General features: G+C 37.2%; 1 protein-coding gene across 11 annotated transcripts in view; it reads right to left on the bottom strand.

The window, feature by feature from the left end:
- Window positions 1-4,764, bottom strand: part of CNTRL (centriolin) — a 144,834-nt gene extending 140,070 nt beyond the window's left edge. For 4 of the 11 annotated variants that reach the window (XR_458111.3, XM_007474569.3, XM_007474570.3 and 1 more), the window contains exon 1: window positions 4,566-4,763. The gene's annotated coding sequence lies outside the window, so the exon portion shown is untranslated. Of the gene's footprint in view, window positions 1-4,565 lie in introns of all 11 variants that reach the window. The other 7 variants (XM_007474565.3, XM_007474566.3, XM_056812035.1 and 4 more) reach the window with 3 other exon arrangements.
- Window positions 4,765-13,898: the final 9,134 nt, after the last annotated feature.

Here is a 13,898-nt window from a genome sequence, read left to right as displayed (position 1 = left end):
GGAGAGGGAGGAAGCAATCCCATTGGCTGTTGGGGGGGGGGGGGTGAGGAATGTCCCCAGCATACTTAGAGAGGGGAAGGGGAGCAGGTCTGTCCTAGTCCTTCTGCATTTCTAGTAACCAATTCTGGTGAATGACTGCAGTTGTGCCCACAGAGAGGACTCTGCATGCCCTTTTTGGCATGCATGCCATAGGTTCACCAGCAGAGCCCTAGAGATTATCCAATCCAATATCATTTTACAAATGATGGAAGTGAGTATGAGTAAAGATAAATAAGTTGACCTAACTCACATAGCTAGTATGGAGTTGATAAAAATATGAAACTATATGTGCTAGAGAGTATCTTAGAAATCACCTATTCCAATTTCCTTTAAAAGATGAGGAAACCAAAGTCCAGCAAGTTAAAAATAATCTGCCGATAGTCCCAGGAAGTTTGGAGAATCACAAAATGGGGAAAGGACCTCAGGGACCATTTTGCTCAATCTATAACTGACAAGCTCATCTAACCTTCCATTTTAAGATTTCTAGGACAAGGGAATCCACCACCTTCCCAGATAGCACATTTTACTTTTGAATAGCTCAAAAGTTAGGAAGATTTTCCTGATGTCAAGCCTAGATCTCCTTTCTACGGTTTATATCCATTGTTTTTGCCCTTTAGGACCAAGCAGGTCAAATGAAGTCCTTCCAAATGATAGGGCCCTTAAAACAATTGAACATAGCTAGCTATCCTGACACTCCTTCTTCCCCATCACCTTCATGTCTTCTCTTTTTCAGGTTCAACATTCTCAGTTCCTTTCATTGACCCTACCTTTGTGGTTGCCTTCATGGGAACCCTTCCCAGCATGAACCCCAGCTGATCATTACACCCTTCTATAGTTAGCTAGGCTTTAGAATTGATCACAATTTATTGTATTTTTGGATGGTAGAATGTGTGCTATGCTACCATAGTCTTTAAATACCTTGGATCAACTCTATACTATAGTAAAGTATTAAAACAGAACTTTGTGGAGCAAAATGTTTACTCTATTAAAAGAGGAAATGTGAGTCTAGTCTGATCTGTTATATCCACATTGACTCTTTGTGATAACAGCTTCTATTTCAAGATATTTGTTGGCATCCCTTTAATAAAATGTTCTGGAGTTTTTCCAGGACTCAAAGTAAAATTCACTGGTCTATAGTTTGCAGACTTTATGCATTCTTTTCTTTTAAAAAAGTGGAACTTTGGCTTTTTTTTGGGGGGGGGGGGCAGTCCTGTACTGCTGATAGGTTATTCAGAGTCTCTCAGAGATCAGAGATCAATGATAATGATTACAACGACCATTTCTAACACATGATCTGGTTCTAGGGGATACCACTTGTTCCCAAGCTTGGCCTCGTTCAAAAATCATTTGTACTTTCCCTAAGTTGCTTTAACAGTTTTAAAAAAATTGTACTCTCTAGGCTTGCCTTGCTTCTAACAACTGCTTTACTCAGCAAACGTGACAACTTTATGAAAAAGCCCTTTTAAAAAGGGCTCATTTTAGATAAAACAGGCTTCTTCTAATATTGTACCCTCAACCAAAGTCTTCTTAACTACTATTTAGAAGATTATTCTGAGCCGATTTTTACTGTGGAGTGGTCCAGTCAAGTTTATAATACACATATAAATGTTATGAGAACTAAGTAGAAATATATGATTTATAGTTTTCATACAATTTACAGGAGAAATAAAATATTAAGTAATGAAAGGAATTTTTTAAACAAATATCATCTTTTGGTGTATTCATCCTGCTAAAATATTTATGCCAATGATGCTACAATTGCCAGAAACAGTTTAAAAATCTTCTGTTGGAAATGACTTCCTGTCAACATAAAACTTCAGTCATGCACAACACCTGCTACTGTGGGATTGGCCCTCTAAAAGCAAGCCCTGCTGATTTTAATGGCTTTAGACCTTTTTATTTCCTCATGTGAAACTCACCAGAGCCACACACACAAAAAAGCTTTCTCCAAATTATCTGTTGTTTGACATCAGAGTCAATATGTCTTTCATCTTTTTTTTCTCAACAGAGTTGGTATAATGCTAAACCATTTTATGCTATGCACCAACCACACCACAGAAAAAGTTAATTTTGCCATGGAAATGAGGGGGGCTTCATTTATGAGTATCAGTGGCTTACTTGGCTAAGTTTAACTGCCTTCCTCTAAAACCATGACTAATCTTTAGAAATACACACATAGATCTTATCTGTTCCTTTAGCAAAGTACAGTCCTAACCAAAGTAAAGTGGTAAAAAACCAAATAGCCAGAGCAACCCCCAAAACGTATTGATTGTGAATAAAAACAGAGTAGGGACTATGCTACAGAACTAGAACAAAGTTGGATTCCATATTATACATTTTTGTACATTCCCCGACTAAAAAAAAAAACAACAGAAACCTATATTGCTTTTTACTAAGATACAATTCTATATGCATCGTCATACCCTCAGAACAAGAAAAGGACTTGGAACAGAATGTTGAAATAGAGAATCATTAAAAAGAGTTCTAAGAGATCTTAAAGAGTGAAATGTTTTTACTACAAGTTAACTGGTAGAGTTAAAAATGTTGGAGTTGAAAAGGACTTTGGAAGATATAGCAAAGCTGAAAGATACCATAAAGATCACCTAGGCCAATATTCTCACTTTAGAGATGAGGAGACTGAAGCCTACAGTGACTTACCCCAGGTCAAAAGTAAAAATCAGATGAGATCTCAGATTTGGTAACTGAATTCAGACATTCTTTCCACTCTACTATGTTTTCTCCCTATGTTGATCCTTTCTCCACATCACCACTACATTCTTTAATATCTTTATGTACAAATATCCTTAAAGGTTCCCTCAATCATTATGAGCTACTGTCCCAACTTGCCATATTAGCAATACCCAACTCATTCTCTATTTTATAATTCTCAAGTCTTCTCCCTAGCTTACAAACTTCCTTGAAACAACTGTATTTTCCAAGCTTTCAGATGGCAAAACCCCTCATAATTGAGCTGAAACATTTTTCTGGTGGCTTCATGAATGATAGTCAAGGAAACTTTCTTGGAAGAAGTAGAAGTTTAAAGATTTTGTCTAAGCTAGGACTGAGATGATGGAGCAAGGTTGACAGCAAGAAGACTGCACAGCTGGAATGATTGTTGGGAAATAACTGAAAGAAAAGAGGTAAAATAATAATTATTCTTAAAGGCCCTTGTCAGAAGTTTATATTAGTCCAGAGAGCAATGGGCAATAATTAGAGCTCTGACATTAATTATAGAGCCTGATGACCAATTGGACAGAATTGAGTTTTCTCTTTTGAATCACAAAAAATGTACTGGGGAAATGAAAGACTTCTTAAATTCTTCCAATCTTTTCATTTTTCATTAGATGCCCAAAGTTTTAAATCTCATTGTTAGCTCCTACCAAAACTCAGGTCTGTCTCTTCAAGTCCCTCTCTAGTCAAAACAATCTAACCTTAAGCAGGGTCATGAATATAGGACATTGAGTGCCTCAAGCCCTGTGTAAACCTCAATACCTTGTACCCTCCACCCCTTATTCTTATCTGACAGCCAAATCTTATCTTCTCTCTATAGTCCAAACTCAAGTTTCCCACACAGGATCACAGATTTAAAGCTCAAAGAAATCTTAGAGACCATGTAGGTATAACTCCTTCATTTTATACAGGAAAAAACTGAGGCTTAGTGAAGTTGTGTGGCTTGACTGACAAAGTCCCACAAGTAGTAATAACTGGTGCAACTTGAATCCAAGTCCTTGGACTCCACTGTACAGAATCATGCCTCTTTTATCCGGAATCATTTCTTAATCCTAAAGTCCTAACCCTTCGAATAATAGTCATTTGCATATGAAAGAAAGCATTTCTGTAAATCCTTTCACCCAATATTCTCATTTGATCCTCACAAGCCCCCAAGGTAGTAGGCAAAACTGATGGCATTACTCTTTGTACAGCTGAGGAAATGAAGGCTCAGAGAAAATAAAGGACTTGCTCAAGGGCAAAAATAATCCATTCGAGGACTACAGCTAGAAATAAGCTCTTTCGAATCTAGTTCTGGACTCTTTCCTCTACACTACATCCCATCCCTGAATCTTTCCAACCTTTTCTATTCCATCAGAATAGTCAAAGCTCGGCTCAACCCTCTCTGTCCTATCCATATCATTCTAATATTTCAATTCTCCTCTATTACCTCCCCGGGTAACTGTTCCCCAGACTTCTGCCACCTGTCTTCATCCACATAACCTTGTCACCTTTCCCTCTTCATCCCATCTTTCTGTATCCCAGTAACTTAGCTCCCCTAAAGTCCTTTCTCATCCTCAAACCCAGACACTGCTTCCTCTGGATCTTCACTCCTCCAGTTCCCGCGCATCCCTTCCCCTGCATCCCACACCAGTCCAGGAGCCGAACCTCCCTCACCTGGCCAACCCGCCCGGCCCAGCGCACGCGCTGATTGGCCCAGATGTCTCCACCTGAGATGCCCCGCACCTTCCCTGTCCCGTTCCCCTCTCTCCAGCTTCTACGCCCAGTCGCAGACCTAGCAAGGCCGGGGCACTCACCACTACGGGATCTGGCCGGGACAGGACTAACGGAGGGGAATCCCTGACCTGGGGAGTTCCGTCTTCCGAGTCCTTAGGCATTGGGCGCCGGAACCGCCATTTTGTTTTGTTGTGCTGGTTGCCGAGGGGCAGTCAAGACTAGGCGGGACCGGTCGAGGGGTTGGGGTGGGGCTAAGGGGCCACGCCCTCCCCAACTGTCGTTCTGGTGCGCGCCCATTGGACTGAAGCTAGGCGGGGACGAGGCCTTCCGGCCGCCTTTCTGTACCATAAGAGCGGGAGCTTGGCCGCGAGAAGTGCCTGCAGCGCTCGTGTTCAAGGGTTATGCTGGCGCTGGGCCTGCCAAAATCAAATCTCAAACGGAGGAACCGTGACGCCACGAGGTTGGCAGGAGCCCCCAGTTTCTGTGCTCCAGTATAGCTTCTACCCATGGTGGGACCTTCGCCTCTGGAGGTTTCAGGGCCCGGAAACTCGGAGGACTCAGAAGCAGAGCCCTGACTTCTTAGTGGGATCCCCAAGACGCCTTTTACACCAACACAGAGGAAAAAATAGGCCTAGAGGAATGACATTCACCCAAGAGACTCAGGATTCGAACCCACAGTTTAAAACACAAAGTCAAGCACTTGCTATCTCAAAAAGACTTTCCTTGGCCCCCCCCCCCAATTATTTTCTTTTCATTTAAAAAACAAAAACTTATGGATGGCCGTTGGCTTAAAATATAGCCATTTTCCACCCCCTTCCTTCCAAGTTGAGCCCTCTGTTGATAGTATCTATAATATTCTTCCCACTACCCTAAAGTGAGGAAGGAGATATACTTCTTTATCTCTAGGATCTTTTCTTTTCAAAAATTATTCAGGATTTAAACTTCCTTGTAGTGATCTTTTCATTTAAATTGTTGGCCTTTATATGTATTGTTCTTTGGCTCTTTTTCCTTTTTGTAAATCCTTAACCTTCAAATTGGTTTAAGTCAAAAGAGCAGCTAGGTAGTTGTGTTAAGTGACTTACCCAGGGTAACACAGGTAGGAAGAGGTTAGATTTAAACCCAGGACCTTCTGGCTATTCACTGAGCCACCTATCTGCCCCAGTTCTGCCTTTTTTTCACTTTACATGAGTCCATACTACCCTTTCCAAATCTCTCTGAAAGCCTCACATTTGCCATTCTGTTTTTGCTGCCTTATTTGTATTCTAGAAAGATAAGCAAAATCTATATTTTCTTCTCAGATTATTCATGACACTTTCTTACAGTTAGACTGATTTTTTTGTTCTTTGCAAGATGATTGATTATTTGTATAGGTATACTCTAGGCCTCTAATCTGGGCCCTCTCTTCCCCATGCTTTTGGTAATCTCAGCTCCTGTAGGTTTACCATCAGCTCCCCATATGTGACCATCTCTATGCTAATTCCATTTCTATATGTCCTACCCAAATCTCTATTCTGATATTTGTCACATTACTAATTGCCTGCTGGACAATTCTATCAGGATATGGTATGGGGATCTCAAACTGTATGATCAAAATGAAACATCTTTTCCCCTAAACCCAATTCTCCTAATTTTCCTTAATAAAATTTGTGATCTAATTGGATATTGGGAGTGAAGAAAAGTGAATCCCTTTAATTCCAAGTTTTTAGACATTTTGCTAATAAAGCCATTTTCTTCTGTAGGCAAGAAAAAGCTAAAAGAGATTGGGCTTTGTTTTAGAAGAACTGTATTTGATGCTGAGATTTCACCACTCACAAACTGTGTGACCATTTAGTTTCTCTAAATCTGTTTCTCATTTGTAGTCTGGGGATAATAATAGCTTCCTTGCCTTTCTCCTAGGGTCATGCTCTCTCAGATGAGATCACAGATGTGAAAGCATAATGATATTAATATGCATATGCCAACACATATAACACCTTCAGAAAGCTGATGTAAGGATTAAAAGTGACTTACAAGTAATTTACAAACTTAAAAGTACAATACAAATGTTGGTTATTATTGTTATTAGAAAGAAGGAAAACATTTATGAGGCCAAACTTGGAGTCAGAAGATTTGAAGTAGATTCCCAGTTTGGCTACTTTATAGCTGCACGACTGAGTTTTGTCACTGTTCTGGGGCTCTTTCCTCATCTGAAAAATGAGGATGTGGTACTAGATGATCTCAGAGCTCCTTTCTAAAACTTGTATCATGTGATTCTTGTATTTTCCACTGCTGTTGCAGAAAATTAGTCATATTGAGACATCTACAAGTACAGGATCAGTTTGTATAAATGTATGTGTGCAAAAACCATTTTATGTGCTATGAAACTGACGGGGTGGATTGGCAACAGATTATATTTAGACAGGGATTTTTTTCAAGATGCCTCAAATGTTTTCTTTGGAACTTGAGAATCAAACTCCTGTCAGAGAAGTTTGATAAAATTATGGTTAATCTAACAGTGGAATTGCTTGTCTCCTCTGAGAGAGAGGAGAAAAGAGGGAAGGGAGACAGCATGAATCATGTAACCATGGAAAAAAATAAAAAATAAAAATAAATGGTCTACAAACATAAAAAAAAATTATGGTTAGTCTATAAGATTAATTAGATCTATATATATGTATATATATATATATAGGTATATGCGTGTTTATATAAGATGTAATATTTCCATTTAGCCTCTGCCCCTCTGATGGGGGGGGGGGGCTAAATAAATCTTCCCATGTAATTTCACTATTGTAGGCATCTCCTGTAATTAAATTCCTTCTACCAATGCAAATCAACTGCTTTTCACTTTTGTGTTCTAGAGAATTTCCAAGGCACTATTATAACTAAATAATAGCTGGTATGTTGAAACCCAAGCTGTTATAAGTATAACTGGAGCTGTCAGGGTTAACCTATTTGCAGGCAGTAGATGGAAAGCTGGAATCAGCTTAATACAACTCTTATTTATTTTTCTCTATGAGGAGAGACAGGGACAGGTAGGAATAGGACAGGATATCTCTTAACCTAATTCTAATTTGTCTAAATACAGCCCTTCCTCTCCCCGCAAACTGGCTGCTTTCTGTGTAGCTTCTTCTTGTCTACAAAGTAGACCTCACTTAAACTACTCTCACTATCTAAGTATAAATTTTTATCTAACGTATACTAGTAGATGAATTTAAATGTATAATAAGCTCCTTAAAATGATCTATGAAAAATAAAAAACTGCCTGAAACCAACAGTCAGATAATTGTCTGACAGACACAAGCCTGCTCCCAAGTGAGAATGAGTGAGTGGACAGAGCCCCTTCTCACAGCTGTTTCTCAGTTCAGGAGAAAAAAAAAAAGCTCCCAGCAACAGTCTTGAACTCAAATTTGTAGAAGTACCTCTAACTCTCAAAGTCAATGTCTAAAAATAACTAAGATCTTCTGAAAGAAATGATCCAGCAATCTGTTCCCAAGGAAGTCAGAAAGACCAGTCCCAGAACTCATAGAATTCTCTCTTTTTATCCTAGGTCTCTTAAAGTGACCAAGCCAGATCTGTCTGCTCTGTCTTCTTAAAGGAGACAGCATCAACTTAATAAAATTTCAAATAACTTATAAATTCTGCTCCTAAGGTGACAGAATAAACATTAAATAAATTCCTTATAATAGCACTAAGACGTTAGGTGATTTGTGTAGAAATAGTATGTGGAAGGCAAATAGGTGGTAGAATAGATATTGCATCAGGCCTGGAGTTGGGAAGACCTTTGGTTCAAATTTGGCTTCAGATATTTCTTAACTGTGTGACCCTGGGCAATTCACAACTCTGTTTACCTAGCCCTGCCCTTCAATCTTAGGGAAAAGAAAGGAAAGAAAGAAGGAAGAAATAAAAGGAAGGAAGAGAAAGAAAAAAGAAAGAATATGTGTCAGAGGTAGGACTGGAATCCAATTATACTACCTCTTTTAAATATACATATTTTCCTAATAAAAACTTATATAAATATACATTTATAAAAATAAGTATATATGTATACAAAATATATGTACTTAATTTTGTGTTTTACTATTTTTCAAATATCCAAGACTAAGAATTTTATAAAAATTTCATCACTCTTCTGATTTGTCCTATTTAATTTATGTATATGTGTGTGTGAGAGATGCGTAATGCATTTTGTTTATTTACTGACCTGACTAATGCTAGGAATCACTGGAATAGTTTTGATTTTTTAAATGCTTTATGATTACAAAGTACTTCATATTTGTTACTGTAAGGATTAAAAGAAGGTGTTCGACAAAGTGAGGAGAGCAGTTGAATAAAAACACTTGGTTTAATTTTGAAAGAAGTAGAAATAGAAAAATAGGAAAGAGGAATCTTACACCCTATAACTATACCTAAAATTCCTAATACTATCTAAAATTTCTAATGACTACCTCTAACTGTCTTCTCAGAACAATTTCTTCTTGCCTGGCCAACACCAGGCCTACTCTAACCTACACTATCTATAAATGATTCACTAACTACCTAACTCCCTAAATAATAGCTATGACCCACTAACCCTTTCAACCAGTTTTCTGTAAGCTGCCCAACTGTCAGAGGCAAACTGCCAGTCACCCTTTCCTCAGAAACAGACCTCCTGCTCTCTTGAGATCCAGGGGCAAAAGACCCTAACTGTCAGCAATCCTACCTTTTTTCTGTCCTCTTTCCTGATCTCCCTGGTAACAGAATCTTCAGCTCTGGCTCACTGACTCCTGTCAGTTCTGACAGTTTTCTACTTAGAAACCCTGCCTCTTAAAGAGACAGAGGGAGAGATTAAGAAAATCCCTTTAACATTATCTACTTTGATTACTGGATCACCTACCTGACCCAGGGGATACAGCACTTGGCCTAAAGTTAGGAAGACTAGAGTTAAAATGTGACATCAGATACTTGCTAGTTGTGTGACCCTGGGCAAGTGACTTAACCCTATTTACATCAGTTTCTTCATCTGTAAAATGAGCTGAAGAAGGAAATGACAAACCACTCCAGTATATTTGCTAAAAAAGCTCCATGTAGGGACAGGAAAAGTCAGTCAGGACTGAACACACACAATACTTTATTATAACAATCCTGTGAGATAAGTATCTTATCTCCATTTTATACTGAGGAAACAAGTTCATATAAGTAGAGGCTTTCCTAAATCTATTTTGCTCCTAAGTGGTGGAAGAATGCAGTATATATAGAGAAGGTAATCTCTAAGAGATGGGCCCTTTGATATAGTACAAGAGAAAATTGGTTTCAGGAAACAACACTGTGGTAATGGAAGATGTTTAACTAAATGACCTTTAAGGACCTTTTTAATCTTCTAAATTCTATGTTTAGTATTCTGGTATTCCTTTATTCTAAGGTCTCTTCCAAGTCTAACATTCTATGTTCCATATTCTAATACTTTATATTCTGAAGGTCTTCCCAGGTGTAAGTCTATATAAGGCTTTTTCCAGCTCTAATGTCCAATGGTTATATTATAAGTGCTAATCAGGTTTGGAATAACTGGTGTTAGAGGGTTTGGGTCATTTACCTAAAGTCCTGTTGAGGGTGCTTGAGTTTCATTGAACATCCCGAAATTTTGCCCTGAATTCTTACCCCTCAAAATTGGAAAAACTGTGAAACACAAATTATATGGACAGTTTGAGAGTCATTCATTGTGGTGGAAATATAACATATTTAAGAAACAAGAGAGTAACATTTCCCACAATAATTTCATATAAAGTTAAAGTTGCCAATTTATCATAACTATAGAACTGTGCTATTAAACTGGAGTTTTCTATATCAATTGCCTCCTGACTATAATATTATTTATTCTCTACAGTGATATAGAACTTGGAAATTAAATTATTGGACTGTTTCAACTAACCAAATTCACTTTACTTGCACAGACATTTTTGTTGGCTAATTCAATTCAAGAAACATTTTTTAACCACCTTCTACACTATGCCCAAACATTGATGTTCAACATAATGCTAAGCCCTAGGAATAAGGCAAAAGAACAACAAGAAGTTCCTGCCATCAAGGAGTTTACAATCTAATGAGAGAGCCAACAATGCAAACAAATATATACAAAACAAGCTAATAGAGAGGATAAATAGGAAATAATTAACAAAGGATAGTACCAAAATTAAGAGAAATTGGGGAAGGCTTTCAGTAGAAGGGAGGATTTTTGTTGGAACCAACAGGAAGCCAGGGAGGTCAGTAATGAGAGCAGCAGAGGGAGAGACAACTAAAGAAAATGACTGGGGCTGAGAAATGGAGTGTCTTGTTTGTGGAATAGCCAAGAGACCAGTGCCCTTCAGTTGGAAGAGTATGAGTGGAGGAATAAGGTATAAGAAGACTAGAAAGATATGAAGGGTTTAGAATGTGAGGGACTTTGAATGTCAAATAGAGCATTTTGTATTTGATTTTGAAGGCAATAGAGAGAGTGGAGTTTATTGGGTGGGTGACAGCATGACATGATCAGACCTTTATTACAGGAAAATCACTTTTGTGTCTGAATGAAAAATAGATTGCATTTTCATTGGCAAGAGACTTGAGGCAGGGAAACCTACCAGCAGACTATTGCAGTAATTAAAATGTAAGGTGACAAAATAACATTTATTTATAGCTTTTACTCCATTTATTCTGAAACCATTCCTCACTAGCTGCACTCCCTGAATTCATTACCACCACCATCATCATGCTCCTAGGAAAAGCTCATCAATAGAAAGCTCATCATCCTGGAGATTGCAGCAATTTTGGTATTCTCACTTCAACAATGCCTTTAATAGCCTCTGTCCCTCTGATTGGAGGTCTGAGCCAAAAGCTCTTCCCATTTAAAGAGGGCTTAAAGGACTCCACTCTACCATCAATATGCCTCATGTTACTTTCCTAACTTCCTCTTTTTCAGTTTCCTTTTGTGTATTGTCTCCCCCAATTGGATTATAAAGTCCTTGGGGGCAAATACTGTCATTATTTTTCTTAATTGTATCCTCAGTGCCTAATAAATGTTTATTGAATAGAATTGGATTGAAATCTTTTTCTTGTAGTTCAAACCCATGTAGAAGCTCACAGCAACTGGTTATATTAGCTTTTATTTTGGAACAAATGAATCGTATTTGTTGAAAGAACAAAATGCCCTGTGCTAGATTCTGAAAGCAATAATACAAAGACAAAAACTGCATCTTAAATGATTGTAGCCTAGGAAGCCCAGTCTTTTCAAATGAAATAATCAAATAAAATGATAAAATAAAACAAGAAGAAAAAATTGGCAAAATGAGAAAGAAAATGACTATTGTCTTGAAATGGATACTTAGTATGAATCTAAGACAGAAGGTAAAGGTTTTTAAAAAATAAGAAAATAAGAAAAAATATCAGTGGGCAATGAATATATATTCTCCATATCTCAGTCAGCCCTTTATATATCTGGTTTGTACAGAATTGCTTCAATTGTTTTCTCCCATCAGCCTATGAACTTCTTGAGAGAGCAGGGATTGCCTTTTCCCCTTTTTTGATTGTTTCCCCTGTACTTAGCACAGGGTTTGGTACATAGTAACTGACCATGCATTATGACATAAAAACTTCACAACCAAATACAGAAAAGGAGAAATTATAAATGCATACATTTCAAATAATAAAAAATATAATCAATAATGGTCCATGGAAAAGCAAATAAAAATTAATGAAAAACTGAATGAGATGCAATTAAGTGTATCCTCTACAAGGTAAAGCATCCATCTTGGCCCTCCCCCCACCATTGGGAATGAAATGTTAATAAGTCTGTTTTTAGTTTCAAGGATGTCTGGTTATTTATGCATGACCAGTCTATTTCAAGGACAAAATCAGGGTTCAAGAAACATACTCAGCCCAGTGATCCTACCTTATTATCTCTTCTTCACTTTTTCCGTCCCAAGTGGAGGCTAGTGATGAGCTCATTGGTGTAGACTACATTGTAAGTCCTGACTCCCAGACAAAGGGAGTCTGGGCAGAGGAGGGAGGGGGAAAGTCTTGTATTTGTGCCCAGGCATTGCATTTGCCACTAGGGCATTAGTCCTTTCTCATGAGAAAGAAGAAATAAACTTCTATCTCTTCTATGCTCACTTTCTGACTCAAGGGTTTTTTAATTTGAGTGGGTGGGACACTCTTTTATCACTTTTATTCACTTTTATACCACATAGAAACTAAATAATCTAATTATTTAAAAAGTGGGTCAAAGAACAAATTATTGAAACAGTCAATAATTATATTAAGGAGAATGGCAATGAGACAACATATCAAAATTATGACAAAGCAGTACTTAGGGGAAATCTTATGTCTCTGAATGCTTATATTAATAAAATAGAGAAAAAACAGATCAATGCATTAAGCATGCAATTTAAAAAATTGAATAAGAACAAATTTTAAATCCCTAATTAAAGACTAAATTGGAAATTCTAAAAATAAAAGGAAAATGAATGAAATAGAAAGTAAGAGAACTATTGAACTAATGAAGCTGACTACAATTTGATTTCATGGGGGAAAAAAGATAGAACATTGGTTAATTTGATTACAAAAAAGAAAGAAGAAAAAATACTCAGTATCAAAAACAAAAAAGGTGAACTCACTTCTAAAGAAGAGGAAATTAAAGAAATCAGTAGGATCTATTTTACCCATTTATATTCCAATAAATATGACAATCTAAATGAAATGAATGAATATTTACAAAAATATAAATTGCCCAGATTATCAAAAGAGGAAACAGAATACTTGAATAATCCCATCTCAGAAAAAAGAAGTTGAATAAACCATGGATGTATACCTTAACAAAAAAATCTCAAGGCTAAATGCATTCACAAATGAATTCTATCAGACATTTAAAGAACAATTAATCCCAGTGTCATATAAACTTTTGGGAAAATAGACAGCGAATGAATCTTACCAAATTCTTTTTAGACACAAATATGGTACTGTTAGCTTAGCCAGGAAGAGCAAAGAGAGAGAAAGAAAATTATAGACCAATTTAATTAATTTGTATAGATGCAAAAATTTTAAAAATTTTACTAGCAAAGAGATTACAGACTACAGCAATATATCACAAAGATCATTCACTATGACCAGGTGGGAATTATACCAGGAATGTGTGATTTATACTAGTTTTTTTATTTATTTAGATTTATATTAGTAAAGCTATCAGCATGATCAACCATATCAATAACAAAACTAATAGAAATCTTAATAGATGCATAAAAAGCCTTTGTCAAAATCAATACTCCTTCCTATAAAGCCCTAGAAAGTGTAGGAATAAATGAACCTTTTCTTAAAATGAGAAGTAGTGTCTTTGGTGGAGTTGTGAATTGATCCAACCATTCTGGAGGACAAATTGGAACTATGCCCTTAGGGCTATAAAACTGTGCCATACCCTTTAATTCTGT

This window comes from Monodelphis domestica, chromosome 1 (genome assembly GCF_027887165.1).
Source record: "Monodelphis domestica isolate mMonDom1 chromosome 1, mMonDom1.pri, whole genome shotgun sequence".
Taxonomy (NCBI): domain Eukaryota; kingdom Metazoa; phylum Chordata; class Mammalia; order Didelphimorphia; family Didelphidae; genus Monodelphis; species Monodelphis domestica.
The sequence above is the reverse complement of the archived record's forward strand: the minus strand, read 5'-3'. Positions and strand labels throughout refer to the sequence as shown.